This window comes from Rutidosis leptorrhynchoides, chromosome 11, assembly GCF_046630445.1.
Source record: "Rutidosis leptorrhynchoides isolate AG116_Rl617_1_P2 chromosome 11, CSIRO_AGI_Rlap_v1, whole genome shotgun sequence".
In the NCBI taxonomy this organism is placed as follows: Eukaryota; Viridiplantae; Streptophyta; class Magnoliopsida; order Asterales; family Asteraceae; genus Rutidosis; species Rutidosis leptorrhynchoides.
Genome location: NC_092343.1, coordinates 236,390,532 through 236,414,080, shown reverse-complemented (window position 1 = coordinate 236,414,080; position 23,549 = coordinate 236,390,532). Strand labels below are relative to the sequence as shown.

The 23,549-nt window shown below is 36.1% G+C and overlaps 1 non-coding gene across 1 annotated transcript; it reads left to right on the top strand.

Moving 5' to 3' along the window:
• The first annotated feature begins 21,570 nt into the window (after positions 1–21,570).
• On the top strand, positions 21,571–21,678 carry LOC139879003 (small nucleolar RNA R71). Its single transcript, XR_011769860.1, has one exon. It is a non-coding gene; the product is annotated as a small nucleolar RNA R71 (small nucleolar RNA).
• Positions 21,679–23,549: the final 1,871 nt, after the last annotated feature.

Here is a 23,549-nt window from a genome sequence, read left to right as displayed (position 1 = left end):
AAGATAGATCTATCGGGCCCAACGAGCCCCATCCAAAGTACCGGATGTTTTAGTACTTCGATTTTAATCAGGTCCGAGGTAGTTCCGGAATGATTGGGGATATTCTATATGCATCTTGTTAAGGTCGGTTACCAGGTGTTCACCATATGAATGATTTTTATCTCCAGTACGATGCAAAATGCCTGCTATGAGAATGATATTTATGGAAATGAAAAATGAAATCTTGTGGTCTATTAAAATGATGAAAATGAAATGATTATGATAAACTAATAAACTCACCAACCTTTTGGTTGACACTTGAAAGCATGTTTATTCTCAGGTTTGAAAGAGATCTTCCGCTGTGCATTAGCTCATTTTAAAGATATTACTTGGAGTTATTTATGACATATTTCAAAAGACGTTGCATTCGAGTCGTTGAAGTTCATTAAAGATTATTATTAAGTAAATGACAGATTAGGTCATTTATACTTTGGATATTATGAAATGGTATGCATACATGTCAACTTTCGATGTAATGAAAGATTGTCTTTTAAAAATGAATGCAATGTTTGTAAAATGTATCATTTAGAGGTCAAGTACCTCGTGATGTAATCATATGTTATTGTATTCGTCCCTATGGATTGGGTCGGGTCGTCTCATCTGGAGACGACTTCTTTCAAGTATAGTCATGCCAGTCTCTCCATCTTATCATCTTCTCTCATTGGCAGAAAGTGTGCTGATTTGGTAAGACGATCGACTATTACCCAAATTGTATCATAACCACTTGCAGTCCTTGGCAATTTAGTAATGAAATACATGGTAATTTTTCCCATTTCCATTCTGGGATTTCAGGTTTCTGAAGTAGCCCTGATGGTTTCTGATGTTCGGCTTTGACTTTAGAACAAGTCAAACATTCTCCTACATATGTAGCAATATCGAATTTCATACCAGGCCACCAAAAATGTTTCTTATGGTCTTGGTACATTTTCCCCGCTCCGGGATGTATTGAGTATCTTGTTTTATGTGCTTCGTTAAGTACCATTTTCCTCGAATCCCCAAACTTTGGCACCCAAATTCTTTCAGCCAAATACCGAGTTCCGTCTTCCTGGATATTAAGTTGTCTCTTCGATCCTTTAGGTATTTCATTCTTCAAATTTCCTTCTTTCAAAACTCCTTGTTGAGCCTCTTTTATTCGAGTAGTAAGGTTAGTATGAATAATTATATTCATAGCTTTTACTCGGATAGGTTCCCTTTCCTTTATACTTAAGGCGTCGGCTACAACATTTGCCTTCCCCGGGTGGTAACGAATCTCAAAGTCGCAATCATTTAACAGCTCAACCCACCTACGCTGCCTCATGTTCAGTTGCTTTTGATCAAATATATGTTGGAGACTTTTATGGTCGGTATATATGACACTTTTGACCCCATATAAGTAATGCCTCCACATCTTCAATGCAAAAACAACATCACCCAATTCCAAATCGTAAGTCGTGTAATTCTTCTCGTGAATCTTCAATTGTCTAGACGCATAAGCAATTACCTTCGTTCATTGCATTAATACACAACCAAGACCTTGCTTTGAAACGTCACAATAAATCACAAAATCAACATTCTCTTCAAGCAATGACAATATAGGTGTCGTAGTTAACTTTTTCTTCAACAATTGAAACGCTTTCTCTTGCTCATCCTTCCATTCAAATTTCTTCCCTTTATGTGTTAATGCAGTCAAGGGTTTTGCTATTTTGGAAAAATCTTGGATGAATCTTCTGTAGTAACCAGCCAATCCTAAAAATTGACGTATGTGCGTTGGAGGTTTTGGGGTTTCCCATTTTTCAACGGCTTCAATCTTTGCTGGATCAACCTGAATGCCTTCTTTGCTCACTATATGACTGAGGAATTGCACTTTCTCCAACCAAAATGCACACTTAGAAAACTTAGCATACAGTTCTTCCTTCCTCAATAACTCTAGCACTATTTTCAAATGTTCACCGTGCTCTTGGTCATTCTTAGAGTAAATGAGTATGTCATCGATGAGAACAATGACAAACTTGTCAAGATATGGTCCACACACTCGGTTCATGAGGTCCATGAACACAACTAGTGAGTTCATCAATCCAAACGGCATGACCATAAACTCATAATGACCGTAACATGTTCTAAAAGAAGTCTTTGGGATATCATCCTCCTTCACCCGCATTTGATGATATCCGAAACATAAATCATTCTTCGAATAAACAGACGAACCTTGCAGTTGATCAAATAAATCGTAAATTCTTGGTAGTGGATAACGGTTCTTGATGGTAAGTTCGTTCAACTCTCGATAGTCGATACACAACCTGAACGTACCATTCTTCTTCTTGACAAACAACACCGGACCTCCCCACGGTGATGTGCTTGGTCGAATGAAACCACGCTCCAAAAGTTCTTGTAATTGGCTTTGTAATTCCTTCATTTCGCTGGGTGCAAGTCTGTAAGGAGCACGAGCTATCAGTGCAGCTCCTGGTACAAGGTCTATTCGAAATTCAACAGATCGGTGTGGAGGTAGTCCCGGTAATTCTTTCAGAAATACATCGGGAAATTCTTTTGCGACGGGAACATCATTGATGTTCTTTTCTTTGGGTTTGACTTTCTCGACGTGCGCTAAAATTGCATAGCAACCGTTTCTTATTAGCTTTTGCGCCTTTAAGCTACTAATAAGATTTAACTTCGCGTTACCCTTTTCTCCGTACACCATTAAGGATTTTCCCTTTTCGCGCAGAATGCGAATCACATTCTTGTAACAAACGACCTGTGCTCTCTCCTTTTTCAACCAGTCCATGCCAATTATCACATGAAAACTCCCTAACTCTACTGGTATTAAGTTAATTTTAAACATTTCGCCAACCAGTTTAATTTTTTGATTTCGTCATATTTTATCGGCTTTAATTAATTTATCATTTGCTAATTCGAGTAAAAACTTATTATCAAAGGCGTTAAAAGACAACTTAATTTGACACAAAAATCTCTACTCATATAGCTTCTATCCGCACCCGAATCAAATAAAACATAAGCAGGTTTATCGTCAATAAGGAACGTACCCGTAATAAGTTTCTGGTCTTCCTGCGCTTCTGTCGCGTAAATGTTGAAGGCTCTTCCGCGGACTTGTCCGTTATTATTCTCTTGGTTTGGGCATGTGTTTTTTGTAATGGCCCGACTTTCCGCATCCGTAATAAATAATAGAATTAATTGTTCTGTTATCTTTATTGGCCATCGGTCCATAGACGTCACACTTCATCACACCATGACCCTTTCTATTACATTTGGTACATACTCCCACAGAACTTATCCGAATGGTATCCTTCACACCTTTTGTATGGAATTTTCTGTCTCTTGTTGTCATTGTTATTGTTGAGGTTGTTGTTGTTGCGGTTGTTATTGTTGTTGGAACGGTTGTTGTAGTTGTTGTTGTTAGGGTTAGGATTGTTGTTGTTGCGATTGTTGTTGTGATTGTTGTTGCGATTGTTGTTGCGATTGTTGAAGCGATTGTTGTTATTGTTGTATTGGTGACTCTTGTCACTGTTTTCTTCCCACTTTCTATTGACTTGTTTCATTTTGGCCTCCCCGGCCGTCAATTCTTTATTTCTTCCCTCAATCTGGCTCATGAGTTTATGAGCCATTCGACTTGCCTTTTGCATTGAGGTAGGTGTTGATGCACTTACATTCTCTTGAATTCTCACCGGCAGTCCCTTCACGAATGCATCAATCTGTTCTTCTTCATCCTCAAACACTCTAGGACACAATAGAGACAATTCTGTGAATCGTCGATCATATGTGGTGATATCGTATCCATGAGTTCGTAATTCTCTAAGCTCTGTCTTAAGATTATTGACCTCATTCCTGAGACGGTACTGCTCATTCAACATGTGTTTGAATGCTGACCACGGTAGTGCATAAGCAGTATCTTGTCCCACCTGCTCGAGATAGGTGTTCCACCATGTTAACGCAGTACCTGTGAAAGTATGTGAGGTATATTTCACCATGTCCTCTTCTGCACATTTGTTTATTGCAAATACAGATTCAGCCTTTTCGGTCCATTGTTTTAGCCCGACTGGCCCTTCAGTTCCATCAAACTCAAGGGCTTTACAGCCAGTGAAAGCCTTATAGGAGCATCCTACACGAGTTCCTGTGGAATTAGCTCCACTGCTACACCCTGAGTGATTGTTGTTGTTTTACATTGTAGCCTGTACTGCGGCTATGTTCGCAGCAATGAAAACACGGAAATCTTCCTCGCTCATGTTCAGAGTTTGTCTGGTTGTTAGAGCCATTTCCTTCAAAAATAGTCAAAAGAGTTATGTAAATCATATAGAATATTAGGAGTAGTATTTTGTAGCATAATATGAACTTATTATAAAAGTGTTTCTTCATATTAGCATTTTATAATTGTAATTCGGGTAGAACCTACCCGTTAAAGTTCATACTTGATAGCTAGTACAAAAATTAACTACTACTATCAAGATAATATTCTACCATGAAAAACTTAATACATTAATACTTCACGCTCAAACTTTTGGTACAATATCTTACAATCATATAATACCACTATTTTACATACAACATAGCACACGATATCTATTATACAAGACATGAAGTATGGTAGCTGCTGAGACAAATCTTGTTAAACTCAAGTCGTTCAGTAAAAACACGCAACTCACAGGACCAAAAACAACACATGCACTCTAGTTTTACTAATACTATTTCTCATCCTAGGTCAAGTGGAAAATAAACTTTGTGGCCCTTAATAGTGCAGCACGTTCTGGCGTCGTCAAAAGGATGGGAGTTACGTAATAACCAACAACGTCGTAATAAATCAAGAACTTTGTTTCTCACCTCAACCACCAAATCTGATACCAGCGGAAATGTTTGATTAAGGATTTGTAATCCCATATCTTTTTCCTCTGTTTGGCGAGAGGCAAACATAACCAACCCAAATACATAACATGCTTCTTTTAGTTGCATATTTGCAGCTCTTTCTAAATAATGAAGTCCTATACCGGGATATATAGAATCAAAATAAGTTCGCAAACCATGGCGAAAAATCGCATTAGGGTTTCCATAATGTATAGCCATAAAGAAAATACGGGCCAACTTACGGTTTCCCCAAGGTGAGATACACCACCTATCAAAGGAATGCCTTTTATAAACCAAGGCATGCGGAATGCTTATCAAATGCCTAGCAAACTAATTTCGCCATAAACAATTGAGCCGATGAATCCTTACCAACTCTAGACAAGATTTCATCAAGCATTTCCTGCGGCAGATCTTCTAAAATGTCGGTTGTCTATCCCTAACATCCATATTGTATTTCGTTTTATACTGTAAAAGAGACGAAATTATACCTAAGTTTGTAGAAGATAATGGAAATGATAAGACATTTCAAGCAATTTTTACATATAGCTTAAAAGCACAAGCACGTTATCATACATATATTACAAGACATTGTAAAACTTATTATTTGTGAACTCTTCAATCGGACTCACTTGTTTTTTCCTCTTCTGACTTAGTTCGTTCTGCTAATTTCCTAGGGATAAACCCGCCACACCTAATACGAGCAGTCCTTTTCACAATGTTTTAGAAAAATCTGGCTTCTTAGATGTTCCCGATCGATAATTAAAATTTAAGTGATACGGGTGTTTACGGTATGAATGGTCAGGGTTATTCCTGATAACTAATGGTTCATCGGGCCTGGGATCGGGTTTCTCTATCTTGATAGATGGAGATTTTCTCTTATTGTTTTTCTTTTCTTTAAACTGAGCCGGTGTAATTTCTATCACTTCATCGGAATCCTCATCGGGATTCTCTTCCGGTTCCTCAAAAAATTGGGAATCTTCCCAGTATTTTTCTTCTCAGCGGAGACACCTTCGACCATTTTTAACTTTGGTACATTGGTTGAAGATTTTGACTCAATATCTGAATCGCTTGAGTGACTACTATAATCGGAGTCGTTTGAAAGCCTAGCATGATCAGATGAAGTCATCTAACACATAATAGCAAGCACGTTAAGAGATTAATATATCACATAATATTTACATGTTAAGAATATATAGTTTCCAACAAAAGTGTTAAGCAATCATTTTTAAAACTGACACGGTCGAAATCCAGACTCACTAATGCATCCTAACAAACTCGGTTAGACACCCTAATGCAAATTTTCTGGTTCTCTAAGACCAACGCTCTGATACCAACTAAAATGCCCCGTTCATATCGATTATAAACATTTCATATTAATTGGTTTCAATGCGAGGTTTTGACCTCTATATGAGACGTTTTTCAAAGCCTGCTTTCGTTTCCAAAAACAAACCATAACCTTTATTTTATCGACAAAGGTTTTAAAAGACATAACATAGGTTATCAAGTAATGATAATATAAAATACAATGTTTACACACATCCATTACATAATGGTAAACAATAATATGATACAACAAGGTGTTTTCCGAATGCAGTTTTTAAACATTATCATACAAGCATGCTGACTCCAATTCTTGTCTTTAATTAGCATGCAACAGTTGAAGTCTTTAATAATCACCTGAGAATAACATGCTTAAAAAACGTCAACAAAAATGTTGATGAGTTATAGGTTTAACCTATATACCAAATTGTAATAATAGACCACAAGATTTCATTTTTACATTACGCATAACTTGTGTAATAAAATAATACACAAAACCTGTGCATAAAAATCATTCGTATGATGAACACTGGTAACCGACATTAACAAAATGCATCTAGAATATCCCCAAAATAGAACCACTCGTCTGTAGAATATAAACCTCGAAGTACTAAAGCATCTATAACCTGAATGGGGGTTGTTAGGCCCAATAGATCTATCTTTAAGATTCACGTCAATTAGTGGCAATTATAATAAACACTAATTCTTAGGTTACCAAGCTAAAAGGGGTGATATCCGGTATAATAATCCAACCATAGAATGTAGTTTCAAGTACTTGTGTCTATTTTGTAAAACATTTATAAAACTGCATTATTCTCATCCCAAAAATATTTGATATTAAAAGTGGGACTAAAACTCACTTGATAAGATTTTCAATTCGTTGGAAATTAGACTTGACCGCGAAACGATTCACGAACATATAACATATATATATATATATATATATATATATATATATATATATATATATATATATATATATATATATATATATATATATATATATATATATATATATATATATATATATATATATATCAAAGTGTGATACAATTATTTTCATATCATATTTTTAATTACGTGTGATGATTTAAGTTGTCAAGTTAGTAGTCCATATATAGTCCAATATATGATCTTAGAATTTAATCAAGACGTATTGTACACGTATTGTTATAGACTCAATCATGACCCAAGGTACGCGTATTGTCTTTGAATTAACCCAGACGTATTGTGTACATGGTGTCATACGATCTATCCGAACATATTGTATAACTATTGTCTTAACTAATCAAGATCATATTATATTGTCTCGGACTTAACCAAGACTAGTATATTACAAGGAAATACTCATGACATGTTTAAATACATGTAAGGTATAAGAAAAGTTAGCTAGGATATGGTTAGTATGGATTTTGTTAAATTAATCCCGTACTCATTTTAGTCTTTCCTAACCAATATTGTTTTGCACACAACTTCTTCATTACAAATCGGTTTTGAGTATTTCAAAAATCTATGATTTCGTAATGAACTCTATTTTCTAAAACTACACTTTAAAAGTATTAGTTTATAATCGGATTTATAGGTTACAAGTCAAATTTGAAAGAGCTGGTCATTTCCGTCGAAAGAACGACATCTTGATAACCATTTTGAAAAACATACTTTTACTTCGAGTTTAACCATGATATTTGGATATATTATCATGTTCATCTGAAATATAATTTTCCCAAAAGACAAACTTTTAAACCAAATTTCTTGATAGTTTTTAATTATCTAACCTAAAACAACCCCCGGTTAAGTTTTACGGTGTTCTTCGTGTTTTCAAGTTTCAAATTCTTAAGTTAGCATATCATATAGATATAATACATGTGTTTAGTTATTTTTAAAAGTCAAGTTAGAAGGATTAAGTTTATTTGCAAACAAGTTTAATATTTACTGAACTATATTTTAGTGATTACCGGTTATATACTCCGAATAAGATAGTTATATATATATATATATATATATATATATATATATATATATATATATATATATATATATATATATATATGAATCGAACAAGATTATGAACAAGGTTACTACCTCAACTCAAATGGATATGGTTGCTGGAAAAATAAGGATATAATCTTGAGCTTGAAGATGTTCTTGAAAGCTTGGAAACTTTGAAATAGAATCATGGAATGAAACAACGTTCAAGAATATTACTACTTGTTTTAAGATAGTTATATTTATAGAAATCAAAACAAAACTTGAATATGATTATTACCTTGATTTAGAATGATAACCTACTGAGAAAAACAAAGGTTTCATGATCTTGCAAGTATTCTTGAAATGGATTAAAAGTTTGGAAGCAAACTACTTGAAATTGGATGACTATCTTGATACGTTCTTGATCAAGCTTTCTTATGATGATTAACCTTAGTTTTTGATTTCTAAACTTGCTGAATTGATGAAGGTTTTTAGAACATGAGAGAGCTGGAGAATAGAGAGAATCTAGAGTAGTAAAATGGAAATGAAACTGATGTATGTGTGAGTGAAAGTTGAAGTTAAAATGGATGGGATTTAAAGGTTGATTAAGTTTGTTTTCTAGCTAATAATTCATGGTAAATGACAAAGGTTAAACCCTATATATTTCTATAATGGTTAATGAGTCATTTAGGGCTGCTAAGAGCTGATCATTATGTGTACATACCAATAGTATGTACATCTAGAAGCTGGGTATTATACGGGTGAAAATACCGTATGAATACGAGTAGAATTCTTGAAAAAATCGAATGCGAATACCAGTATAGTTATCTTTGTTGGGTATAAGTATTTTGATATATGTAATTTAGTCTCTCAAAAGTGTATTAATACATCATAATATAATACATATATATACATTTTAATTAAGTCGTTATTTCGTCTTTAATCGATATATATATATATATATATATATATATATATATATATATATATATATATATATATATATATATATATATATATATATATATATATATATATATATATATATATATATTCGAACCCTTAAGTTAGTAGTCTCATTTTATGTATTTAACCCATTGTTAAAATACTTAATGAGATACTTAATTATCATTTTATGAAGTTATATATATATATATATATATATATATATATATATATATATATATATATATATATATATATATATATCTATGATGTTCGTGAATCGTCGGGCGAATTGGGTGGTCAAACGTTTACCTAAAAATCTGTTTCAATTAATCAAGTCTTAACAAGTTTGATTGCTTAATATGTTGGAAACATTTATGTATGTAAATATTAATCTCATATATATAATCATGGAAAAATCCAGGTCGTTACATATAACAACACGTGCTGAACCAAGAAAAATTTGGCCTTAGGGAAAACAAGACCTTAAGAAAATCATATTTGCATTTTAAGAACGGGAAAACTAATTAAGTTTTTACAAAAAACAAGTTTTCCGAAAATTTTGAGTTTTAAGGTTATGTGCTTTCAAAGCCATCTCGGTTTTGAGACAGCCGCACAAACAATTGTTACCCCGGTATATTATATAGGATAAACTACTTCCTGGTTCGAAACTGATGAGATAACAATTGTCTTGGGCTCAAAAGGCGGTGTGCATACAAGCAATCCCTGTTGTAGGACAGTCGCATGGGTAGTTGCCAACCCGGTATATCACCGAAGTGAACTACCTCCCAGTTCGAAGGCGATGAGAAAGCAACTACCTTGGGTGTAAATTTTTTTGAGGGTCTAGTGCACGAAACCTAAAAGACTTTACTTTCAAGCAATGGTCTTTTGAAACTCAACTTTAACTTGTAAGACTTTAGTTACAAGTTTCGGAAGACTTTCAAGCAATGCTTCCTTAAATCCCATTCTTCTCTACACTTGTAAACCCCGTGCACGTGTTTTTTCGGGTCGAAAAATGGATGTGTGAATTCTTGATCTTTTTGGGACCTCCTTCTCATACACCAAAAGACCTAACCTTCAATGACAACACAAACACAAACTGTTTCCAATACAAATAATATATAAAAACAATAAAAGTAACTTTTGTAAGGATGAATCCTTACAAAAGGATCGAATAACTAAAAGCTTAAACCAAATACCCAACTTAACTTAGCTAAACATTCCTCGGCAGCGGCGCCATGAAAGTGTTGATGCGTGGGGAACAATACATGTTTAACCCTCAAAAGTTATTTAAGATTCAAATATTACAAATAAGCACGCACAACTATCGAGCACTTAGAACCCGGTTATTATAGCACTTAATGTAAGTATTCTTATCAAGTTCGTCCCAAGAGAGCGGTGTAAGTTGAATAATTGAAACTAATAGTTATCCTAGGGGTTTGTTTGATTAGGGGTTTTGCGATAGATTTTAACTAACAACTAAACTTTTTCAAATAAACAAACTTGTACTTAACTAGCAACAAGTAACAAGTAACTAAGAAATGAGATTTAATCAATAAGACAAAGAGTGTTCACTTATCTAATCCTCTTTATGCTTGGATTGCCCTTCTTTTACCCAATTTGATATCGCTTTAGTTGTTTAAACTAGTGAATGTTTAGTACTACTACCAAACCTTAATCAAATTATACTTTGGCAAATTCACATAAGCATGGTATCCTAAGATCAAGTTAAGTATGAGCTGATTATTGAGATTATGCTCGGGTTGAAATCACTTAAAACCCTTTAACTATCAAAATCACTTAAGATAGTTAAACACCACTATGTTGAACAAAGGTCAATTGAAAACCAACTTAGACTAGAAACACAATCACATGAAATCCCTATTCTAGTAGTCTAAGTTGTTGAAGCACAAATTGATTCACTTCTCAAATCACTAAGAGAGCTACTCAACCTATGTAATCAAAGTAAAACCAATATCAAATCATAGCAATGGACCTCATAGCTAACACAATAATACTAGCTCATGTATTTTCATTCAAAACAACTTCATTCAATAGATTAAGGGCTAATCCTATGCATTAGAGATTCATAGATAAGCAAACACAAATGATTTAGCCAAACATGGCAAAGATTACACTAGTAATAAGCATAGAAACATCAATAAACATCATCTTGAGTGATTACAAGTAATTAGTTCAAAGCTAGATGAATTACAACTAATTATTTCAAAATGAGTAAAGTAAAGTGGAGATTACAACCCAAAATGATAAAGAGAGAAAGATCTAGAGCTAATGATGATGAAACTTGAGCTTGCTTCCTTCAAATCACCTTAAAACTCTAATTGATGAGGAAATTAGGGTTTTGTGTGTGAAATTCGGAGTAAAAACTGCAGCTCTCTTGAAAAATGACCTATCTCCTTCCTTATATAGTGTTAAAAATTCGTGTTGAATTAGCGACTGGAGCGTCGCTTTTCCTTCAGGAGCGGCGCTTTTGGCTTAAAATAGGAACGACGCTTTTATATCTGGTGCGGCGCTTTTGGCTTAGCAGGAGTGGCTCCTTTGACAACTAAGAACGACACTTCTGGCCACTGATGAAAAATGGAGCCAAAATGTGCATGAGAACGCCGCTTTTCCTTTAGGAGCGACACTTTGGATCATCAGGAGCGGCACTCTTTGTCAAGGAGCGACGCTTTTGGACCTGTTTCCTGCACTTGTCATTTTCTTTCCAATTTTCGATTAGGATTTGGTCAATTTTACACCAAATCAGGCTTTTAGACTTGAACCGAGACTTTGGTGCAGAAAAACAACTTTTGGGCCCAACGATCATCAAAACCGAATGAAATGAGGGAGATATTGCGGAATAAAACATATATAATTGGAGCAATATGAAAACCCCCCACATTTGAACCTTGCTTTTCCTCAAGCAAGCAAATCAATAGAACAAGGCTTGGAGAAAAATAGCGTTCAACGATTAAATCCAAAGTGCAATGATTAGGCAATAAGTGATACCTCCATGAATGAGCACTTTGACTGGCTAGAATGAACTCCAAACCCTTACAATTGCCAAGGACCAACCATTCTTCTTCTCTACTTCTTATGCTAGTAACACGAGCTCAAATCAACGCTTCAATAGTCTTCAATTACCACCAAATCAGCTTACAATTCAAACCTAGGTCTACCCGAAACAATCATTCCCCGGTCAAAGTCAACTCCATCACCTAAGAGGTCGTCAAACACCAATCATCAAGCATAAGATTTTCACAATATCATACTTTGACCTCCTTGACTTTGACCAATTATGTAGGATTCGCAGGATAGCCATCAACTCAATCAAATCAAATCTCAACACTATTCACAATATACTCAAATTCGCCAAAATAAACACAAGGTGATTCAAAATATATGTAAAAAGATCTAATCACCATAAAACTCACAAAACGTACCCAAAATGCAAATGGGTCATGAATATCACAAAAATTACCGTTCGCCAAGGGATCATTCGTGTAAAAAGTGTATGCCCCCAAAATGTATGCTCATGTAGTCAACCCCGCGATGGTTATCCCTCTTCCATCTCCATGCCCCCAAAACACCAATGATTCATCAATTCCAAATATAATCGTCAATTTCATGTTTGGGTTAAGGTGGGTGTGCCAAAGCTAGGGGACTGGGTACCCTTATCTTTATTGGTCAACTCGGGCTCGGGCTAACCAGCACTCATCAAGCTTTCTATCACAAATCTATGGTTTCTCTCATAGTAGGGCGAAAGAATTGACGGAGGTTCGCGGAATTAGGGCCCCACGGAGCTAAATAAGAGATCCATCAATTCCAAAATTTGGGCGGAATTTGAATTCCTTGATGAGCAGGTGTGAGCCACTCAGGATTGTTAAAGATGAGACCTTTAACACCCGGCTAGGAAGACTTTACTTCCTAAAAGAGTCAAACTGAACTTGGGAGACTTTACTCCCAAGCTTGGAACACAAATTTTGACTTGTAAGACTTTACTTCCAAGTTTGGTACACGATAATACTTGGAAGACTTTACTTCCAAGTGTTGGGCTACTTCCCACATAACAAGCTTTTATGCTTATTTTAAGAAAATGTAGGAAGTAGTAACTACCTTTTCGTTAGTTGATAGAATAAAAGGGTGCCATATCTTTTGGCTATGGTGTGTGTTGTCTAGCAACACTACACGAAGCCATTGCTCTTCATCAAGAAGATAGCACACGTTGAAGCTCGGTGGCTCCTCTTCCCTCGGTATGATACATCGGTGAACCATCGTGAAATGATGAGACAACCAATGTCAATATAAAATGGTGTGGATTAGGAAGTATCCCACACCAAGTAAACCGAAATTCGGGAGACTTTACTCTCTACAAAAGTGGATGGACTTGAGTCTTCCGGAAGTGTTAAAGCTTTTAGCTTTAAACACTTGGGTTTTGCAACAACATGCATGGAAGACTTTAACTTCCATGCAAAAGAGTTGATTTTTCTTTGGATTTTATCATTTAAGCACAAATCATTTTGAAAGTTAAAGACTTTACTTTCACTTGGGATTACAATTACCAACACAAAGGGAAGACTTTACTTCCCTAGCTTATGAAACACAAGGAAAAGACTTTACTTTTCCTTCTTTTACAAGCTCTAGCCGTTTGGAGTTTATAATTTTTATTGATGTAATGGCTAGAGACTTGTTACAAAAATTAGTTTTCATCAACATTGCAACATTAATCTTTGATAAGCATATGCGATAAGTTTTAACCCGAAAAAGTTCAAAATGACCCGAGATTTACTCTCCCCCCTACATTTAGTTTGATGCAATGCCTTCATTGTATTAAACGAAAAATTTTCAGAAAATTGAGGGAAATTTTGAATTGGAATAGAGAAGAGGAAAGAATGTAAAACCGGATTAGATCAACTGATCTTTGTTGTCACCATTCGGATAATACTTAGTCACCAAAAATTGCATGTCGATAAGCTTGACACCTGAAATTAATGCCAGGCTTGGATCAATCATCAAAGTTTATCCTGCCACTAAGATTCACAACAAGCAAGAATACTACAAGCATACACAAATGCATCCACAAACAATCGTCGACTTATTACAAACATAGTAGTGATCATGTGTGAGAGTAGCAATACAAGTGTACTACTTCACACCGAATCAATAATTTGAGATTCTACAAGATAATTCGCAAATTAAGTTAAGTTACATGCCAAATTATTAAAATTGTTTCATGAACCATTACCAAGATGAATTACCAATTACCCATAGTGATTTGGGTTTTTCGACAAGGCGCGTCTCCCAAGGCAATCATCATAACCCAACCGAGGCATAGGGATTGTCTACAAATCATTGACATTCACCTTTATAAATTTTGCAATTCGAGTTATGTAATGACCACCAAAACTTGGGCACGTATATTTCTCGCCACTTGCGTCGAATAGATAACTTGCGATGAGGTTAGGGATATGAAGGTGTTTTTGCTTTTGAACACAATAAATCAACCAAATATCGAACAATGTCACCTTATCAACATCCTTCGTTCGGTGGAAGACCGATTGAGCGAAGAAACCGTAAATGCACCTAAGTTTAGGGCTTTAGAGTGCATGAGAAACTAGGTTGTCGGGAGTGAATTCAACATTGCTAATCTTGTGACAAACCTTCTTTGGATCAAACTCGCATGGATTAAAGGTTTCGCACTTGGCCAAGTACTCTAAGGTGTCATTGGGATTAGACCCATAGTAGAGACCGAGACACTCCATGAATTGGCTCATGCTCATTTGCCTTTCTTTTCCCCTAGCTTAAATGTGAGGTAGTTGTACACCCATGGCGAGCGGACCTTAAAATTAACCCTTAAGGTTCCTAGGAATTCATGGGTTAGCGTTGGGTAGATGTCACCATACATGTAAAGAAGAGGCTCCCATGGGCACAAAATTTGATCATTGACTTTCACTATGAACGTATCCCGAATTTCATGGCCTGAACTCGCTAACTCAAATTGAGTCCAATAGATGTACTTGGCCGGACACACCGGCATACTTATCCTATTACCCATTTGATATTCAAGAGTCTTATCATATAGAAGCTCTTCCAACCATTCATGAGCATCGGTGGACCTCACAATTCCCTTTCCTTTATCAATTCTCTGAAATTAACTCAATAAACGATAAATGCAAAAATAATTTCATGACGTTAGCATTAAGTAGTTAACTTGCATTCAAACATGGATGGGGTAAGGTGCCCCTACATTTAATTTAAAAGCAGAAGCTTCACAATTATTAAGCTGGTCAAAATTTGCTCACATGCAAAAGTTAAACTCTTAGTCAAATTTCAAAATTCACATTAAGCTTAAGACTAGTAGCATGCAATATCGTATAGCAATTAACCATAACATCTCAATTCTAATCACAAACAAGAAGCTTTAATTGAAAAGTTACCTAAATTGGTCAAACATAGTCAACATCCATAAATCAAGAACCCTAATTTCAAATTAAGTTCATACAAGCATGAAAGTTTGATTCTTGTTGATTTAGGTATGTTATAGACGTGTATAGTAACCAATTATATCATTAAACTCTCAATTAGACATCCATTTCAAAAACCCCCAAATTGGGATGAACCCTAGAAATTCAAGATTCAAATTTGTGAAATTAAGTATGTAAATCATGTTAGGAATCATGAGAATAACTAGAATCTATCACCAATTTATCATAATCATCATCAATTGCTTAGAGATCTAAAAACAAGTAGAAGTAAGAACATATCTAGAATCATGCAATAAATTGAAGATAAGTGTTAATGAAGCATGAATCTTACTTTACTCATGTTAAATATTGATAAGAATGCAAGAAATATTCACAAAAGATGCTAATTTGGTGTAGGAATTCGAATTAGAGCATGTTCAGCCATTTTAGAGAGAGAGCAAATGAAGTGGGTGAAAGACACTAATGATTTTTCTGGGTCTTGCAGAGTTTTTAAGTACCAGGTACAGGAGCACCGCACTTAGTATAGGAGCGCCGTTCCTGGGAGCAAAAGCGCCGCTCTTGAAAATTGAAAGCGTCGCTCTTGGCTACTGACCAATTTTGGTCCCAAATCACAGCCTATAGCAGCGCTCTTGTGACAAAAGCGCCGCTCTTAAAGAGCCAAAAGCGTCGCTTTTATTACAAAAGTGTCGCTCTTCATCCTGGATGCAGTTTTTCAAACTTCAAGTCCTTTTCAACCCGTTCACAAGCTATTTTCAGCTTTCCCATATGCATGAAATGCAGTTAAATGCAAATTGCAACTAACAAAATGAATATCATACAACCCTATATGAGATGCAATCTATAAATGAACATATATAATACAAGTGTGATTGGTTTTATCACGGGTATATCACTTGACCTGTTTTGACACAAGGATGTTACTTGGGGTAGAGCTTGATGTCATCAAGCTCGAAAGCATTGACTTCATCATTGTAAATCTTTTGCCTATGACCGTTTACCTTGAAAGTATTTCCATTCCCAAACAATTCTACATATCCCATAGGGTATGCTCTCTTGACAATATATGGGCCCAACCACCTAGACTTATGTTTCTCGGGTGAGAACTTGAATTGTGAATTAAACACAAGCACCTTGTCGTTTGGGTGAAATTTCATAGGACCTTTTAATCAGAAATCATGCCACTTCTTGGTTTTCTCTTTGTATGATAAAGAATTCTCGTATGCATATAACTTTAGCTCCTCTAACTCATGAAGTTGCATAACCCTGTTTTCTTTTGATTGGGTCAAATCTAGTTTTACCTCTTTTAACGCCCAAAATGCTCTATGTTCAACCTCCACCGGGAGGTGAAAAGCTTTACCAAACACTAACCTAAACGGTGTCGTCCTTATAGGTGTCTTATAGGCGGTCCGAAATGCCCATAAGGCATCATCGATCTCAGTGGACTATACCTTCGGGTTGTTTTAAACCGTCTTCTCTAGTATCCTTTTCAAGGCACGATTAGTGTTCTCGACTTGACCACTCGTTTGGGGGTGGTAAGGAGTCGAGAACCTATGCACTACACCATATTTTTCCATGACGTTCTCTATAAGATGGTTTGCAAAATGCGTTCCTCGATCCGAGATCAATGCTTTTGGAACCCCAAACCTAGCAAGCAAGCGTTTTAAGAACTTCACAATGACTCTCGCATCATTTGTTGGCAAGGCTTTAGCCTCGGCCCATTTCGAGACATAATCAACCGCTACTAAAATGTAAAGGCATTTATTCGAGTTTGGAAACGGCCCCATGAAATATAGGCCCCACACATCCAATACCTCACATATTTGAATTCCAGATTGAGACATTTTGTCTCTTTTCGAAATGGAATCAGACTTTTGACATGAATCACAACGTTTCACTAAATCATGGGCATCCTTGAATATAGTGGGCCAATAGAAACCCGAATCGAACACTTTTTTTGCGGTGTGGTTAGGTCCAAAATGGCCACCCGTGGGCCCACTATGACAACTTTTTAAGATTTATCGGGCTTCTTGCCCATACACACATCTCCGGATCACTTGATCCACCCCTATGCGGAACAAATCCGGGTCTTCCCAAAAGTAATACCTTAGGTCATTGAAAAATTTCTTCTTTTGTTGATATGATTGATATGAAAGACCTTTTCTCAAAATATTTGAGGCCAAATAGTTTGAAAAATCGGCAAACCATGGAACCTCATCGACTAACTCAATCCCCATCAAATGTTCATCCGGGAAAGTGTCTCGAATTTTGGACTCATCTACTAGTTGTAGCCCGGGGTTATCTAACCTAGATAAATGATCGGCCTCCACATTCTCGATCCCCTTTTTATTCCTTGTTTCTATATCAAAATCTTGCAAGAGAAGAACCCACCTAATTAACTTATGTTCTGAATCTTGTTTTTGAAAAAGATATCGTAACGCGGAGTGGTCCGTGTATACGATCGTTTTGGAAAGAACGAGGTAAGATTGAAATTTGTCAAAAGCAAACACTACCGCGAGAAGTTCCTTCTCGGTAGTAGTGTAGTTCAATTGTGCCCCGGTTAATGTTTTACTTGCATAATAAATTGGTCTAAAGTGTTGGTCAACTCTTTGACCAAGGACCGCCCCGAGCGCATAGTCACTCGCATCACACATCAATTCAAAATCTTTATCCCAATCGGGAGAGATAAGAATCGGTGGGTTAATGAGCTTTTCCTTAAGTAAGTTAAACGCCTCGATGTAATCATCATTAAACAAGAAAGGTTGGTCCTTTTCTAGCAATTTAGTCATGGGACGGGTAATTTTAGAAAAATCTTTTATAAACCGGTGGTAGAATCCCGCATGCCCAATAAAACTTCGGATTTTTACATCCGATGGTATAGGTAAGTCTTTTATTGCGCTAACCTTAGCCTTATCAACCTCGATTCCCGCCCTTGAAATTTTATGTTCTAAGACCACCCCTTCGTTTACCATGAAATGGCATTTCTCCCAATTAAGCACTAAATTTGCTTTTTCGCAACTGGTCAACATTTTACCAAGGTTTTTGAGACAATGATCAAAAGAGTCTCCAAAAACTAAAAAGTCGTCCATGAATACCTCCATAGTATCCTCTACCATATCTGAGAAAATTGCAAGAATACACCTTTCGAATGTCCCCGGACGTTACACAACCCGAAGGGCATTCGACGATATGCAAAAGTACCATATGGACATGTAAAGGTCGTTTTTTCTTGGTCCATGGGATCAATGGGGAGTTTGAAGTATCCCGAGAACCCGTCAAGAAAACAATAAAATTCTTTTCAACTTAAACGCTCAATCATTTGGTCGATATACGGGAGAGGAAAATGATCCTTTGTCGTGGCATCGTTGAGACGCCGATAATCAATACACACCCGCCATCCCGTGATGGTTCGGGTCGGGACAAGCTCATTTTGGTCATTTAAGATCACCATGGTCCCACCCTTTTTGGGAACAACTTAGATGGGACTCACCCATGGTGAGTTCGAGATGGGGGTAGATTAAGCCCGCATCTAGGAATTTAATAACCTCCTTCTTCATAACATCTTTCATATTAGGATTAAGTCTCCTTTGTCTTTGAACAATCGGTTTAAAGTTCTCCTCCATGAGGAATTTGTGAGTGAAATATGATGGATTGATCCCTTGGATATCCATGGTCTTCCATGCTATTGCCTTATGGTGAGACTTGAGAAGTGAAACAAGCTTTGACTTTTGGTCAACGGTGAGTCTAGATGAGATGATCACCGGAAGTTGACTTGATTTTTTAAGATAAGCATACTCAAGATGCTTGGGGAGCTCTTTGAGCTCAAGAGTGGGAGGTTCTTCCCATGACGATTTGATTCTAAATCTATCCTCATTAGGAATAGCCTCAAATGACTCTTGCCGAATTGTTTCATTTTCAAGCTCACTATCATCGACACTAACATTCATCAATTTATTAAAATCGGCTTCTAAGTCCACAATTTCATTTTCAAAAATTTGGTTGAACCCCGAGGTATCAACCTCGAAAATCTTTTCAAGCTTCTCATCAACATAAAGGTCAATATGGTCAAGGGCATAACACTCATCATCATCGGTGTTGCTCGGTTGCTTCATAGCTTCCCGGATATTTAAGGTCACACGCTCGTCACCAACTCCAATGTTGAGTTGGTTGCGTTGCACCAAGATGATGGTGTCGGCGGTTGTAAGAAATTGTCTACCAAATATGAGGGGGACTTGAAGGTCCTCCTTCATCTCCATGATAACAAAATTAACCGGGAACACCATGGAGTCAATGCTAACCAAGATGTCCTCGGCGAGTGTGGCATTAGGTTAATGCTTTCTCCCAAGTCAGCAAGTGCATTAAACACTTTCCTCGAACTTACATGGGAAAACAAATTTTCCCGGATCGCCTAACTTCTTAGGGATTCTTGGCCTTGATGCAAGTATCTTATTGCACTCATCTTCAATAAAGAAATATGTTTCCTCATGATATTTACCCCTTTGAGAGATTAACTCTTTGATGAAGCGTCCATAATTGGGCATCCCTTTGAGCACATCGGTGATAGGCAAGTTGACCGACACATTTTTCATCATATCTTTGAACTTTTTAGATTGAGCCGCCAACTTATCCTTCCTTAATGCTTTTGGATATGGAACTGTCCTTGTAACCTTCAAAGGCTCCTTACCCTTATCCTTACCCCTTTCATCATTACCCTTAACATCATTACCATTGACCCCGGTTGAGTTAACCTTTTCCTTACTCTTCTCCTTGCTAACCCCGACTTCCTCTTCAATGAAGCTTGGTAGTGGTTCTTGGGTGATAAAGGGTTGTGGTTGGGGATCTTCAACTGCTTGAATGGTTAGACCGCTTCGAGTGGTTATGGCATTGACGTTTTCATTTCATTTTGGGTAGTTAGGGTTTTGGTTGTTGTTACTTTCAATAGGAATGACCCTTGTGGTGTTGTTATTGTTTTGGTTTTGTTGTCGGTTATTGTTATAGGTGTTTGGGTTAACTTAAGTATTGGATGGCAAGGTGCCTTGAGGTATTTCGGAAACTTGGCTTGAAAGTCTCCCAACGGTGCTCTCAATGTTTTGGAATGAGGCTTGTTGATGTTTTGATTGTTGCTTCAAAAACTCATTTTCCTTCAACAAAAATGGTTCGATGGTTTCCTCCTTCTTAATGTAGTTTTGCATAATCTCTTCTAGTCCCTTAGAAGGTTGGAAAGGTTGGTTGTTTGGTTGATTTTGTTGGTTTTGTTGAATGTAACCTTGGTTATTTTGTGGTTGACTATAACCTTGGTTTTGATAACTTTGATTTCCTTGGTAACTTGGGTTGGATTGGTTATTGTAAGATTGATTGTTGTAATTTTGTTGGTTTTGGGATTGAAAGTTATTTCCTCGATTTTGGTATCCTTGGTTGTGATATTGGTTGGTGAATCCGGGTGGTGTGTTGGTTTGAGTGTTGAACGACATTTGGTTTTTGCTAGGGTTATAATAGCTTTGGTTCGATTGATAAGATTTGTTGCCTTGGTTTGAAGTTCCTCCCCTTTAAAAGTTTGGATTACTCACATAATTCACGTGAGCATCCGAATTCATAGGAATGTCGTCCAAGTCAATGTGGTTGCATTGATTGATTTGGGGACAATTCTCGGTGAGGTGTGGTCCTTCACACCTTTGACAACTGACTTGCATTGCGACTATAAATTTTTGTAGCTTTTTCAACTCTTTCCCATACATTTGAAATTGATTGTTTAAGCTTGCTAAGGTAATTTGCTCATCATCACTCTCCACTTGAGCTACACTCTTCTTTGTCAAATCTCTTGGTGAAAGTGCCCATTCGTATGTATTAACCGAGATGTCTTCTAATAAAATTTCGGCCGCATTAGGTGATTTGTACATAAACACTCCACCCAAAGAAGAATCAAGATATTGCTTAGTCAAAGCATTAGTACCCCGGTAGAACGTGTTGATGTATGTACTCCTTCTTAGTCAAACCATGTGGTGGGCAAGCTCTTAATAAATTCTTGAAGCGCACCCAAGCATCATACAAAGACTCATCCCCTCGTTGGGGGAACCCATTAATTTCAATTCTTAAACATTCCACCTTTGAAGGTGGGAAAAGTGATTGATAAACGCATCGGTTAAATCTTGAAATGTCACGACCCCTGTCTCGATTCCCCAAGACGTAGTGTGAACTTTAACATAGTGTCCCAGGTTATAGTCAACGTAGCAGCGGAAACATAAATATTATTACATCACGGTCTCCGTTTTTAGTTTTGGTACATCGTGGTTACAAAATACAAGTACAGACAAAGTACAAATACAAATACATCAAAATCTAGCCTATCAACACTAGATTTAACAAAAGACATTTTTAAAACTTCCACGATGCCCGGCCTGAAAGTGCTCCAAAAGCTAAGTACCTGAGATAAATACTTAAAAACGTCAATATAAATATTTGTGAGTTCATAGGTTTAGTTATAATGCATAAGTTAATGGACCTCAAGATTTCATGTATAAAACAGTTAAAAAGATATTCTAGTTCATGAGCTTTCGATATCGAACGTTAACGTAAAAGAACCCGAAAACAAGCGTCACTTAATTTTTAAGTGCATATGGTCGAAGGTTATGCATCCGATAGCCTAGAAATCCTATCCTAATGTGAGGATTCATCCTCAAATAGATCTATTCATAATATTCGCATTTACCAAACCGGTAATTAACGATATCAAAATCGGGCTTTCTAAATTGACCTTTGTTACTCAACATAAAATATAGTTGTAAGTACTTGATTCCAATATGTAAAACAGTAAACAAGTATTATCTCATCCCAAAATTATAAAAGATTGATTAAAAATGGGACTACGAACTCACAAGTGATGCGATGCAAAGCGTTCACGGTAATTGGTCAGATTGTGTTCGGTGTTCCGGGCTTCATACCTAATGAAATTTTATAAGGTCAGAGGTCATACTATCTAATATAGTATATAAATTAGGTTTAAGATCAATCCTTTAAGTAATCTTACATGTCCAATTCGGTTCTCGGTTTCAAAAGTTACTAGTTTATAGTTTTAAGAGTAGACTGTTTTTGACTAGTTTTACTGTAACATAAGTGTAGGTGTTCTATTAATCTAGACATCCATATTAAGTGAATTTCTTATCTCTAGAAATATCTTTGGTTCTAATTTCTAACCATGTAAGGTTAGCCTCCAAACTCAAAACATAAGTTGGTCAAAAGTTCACTTCTTTACAAGTGTGCAAAACAGTTTAGTTTTACACTATAAGATCTTATGCAAGTTTAGAAATAGAAAAAATTATTTATTTGACTCAAGAATTTTACAGAAGTCTTAGCACATATAAAATTGCTTATTATCAGAAGTAAAAGTCTCTAGGTCTTCACTAACCTTGTCTTTAGAGATAAGGTTTTAGACCAATTTCTGACTTCAACAAAATCTTGTGTCAACTAGATAATACTATATCTTAATGATCTCTTAATGGATTTTGGTGATTTTGCTATCCATGGTTTCCTTATTAAATCTAATGTTTATATTAGAAGCCTTTGGTTCAATATCTATCTTATATTTTGATTTATACATGAATCTCTGACACTTGGTCAGATTGCCGTGAATCTGAACTTGTCTCACCAAATAAAATTTAAAAATGACTTTCTCTTTGCGATAAATCATGAAATCTTTACTAGAGTCTCAAACAAATATATGAACATCATATAAATTCATGAGTTTCAGAGAGCAACCATAGGTTGGTGTTCATAGACTTCAAGTAGAAATTTGGACAGCTCAAAGACAAAACAGTTTTATGTAATTTAACCACTTTAGTTCTTGGTTTAGTTTCATTTTAAGACATTGGACATATAGAGATCTTAAGTTTACTGATCTAGCATCAAGATCATGGTTAGCCATATAGTCATCATTGAGTAATTTAACACTCTAGACCAAGCTTTTACACCATG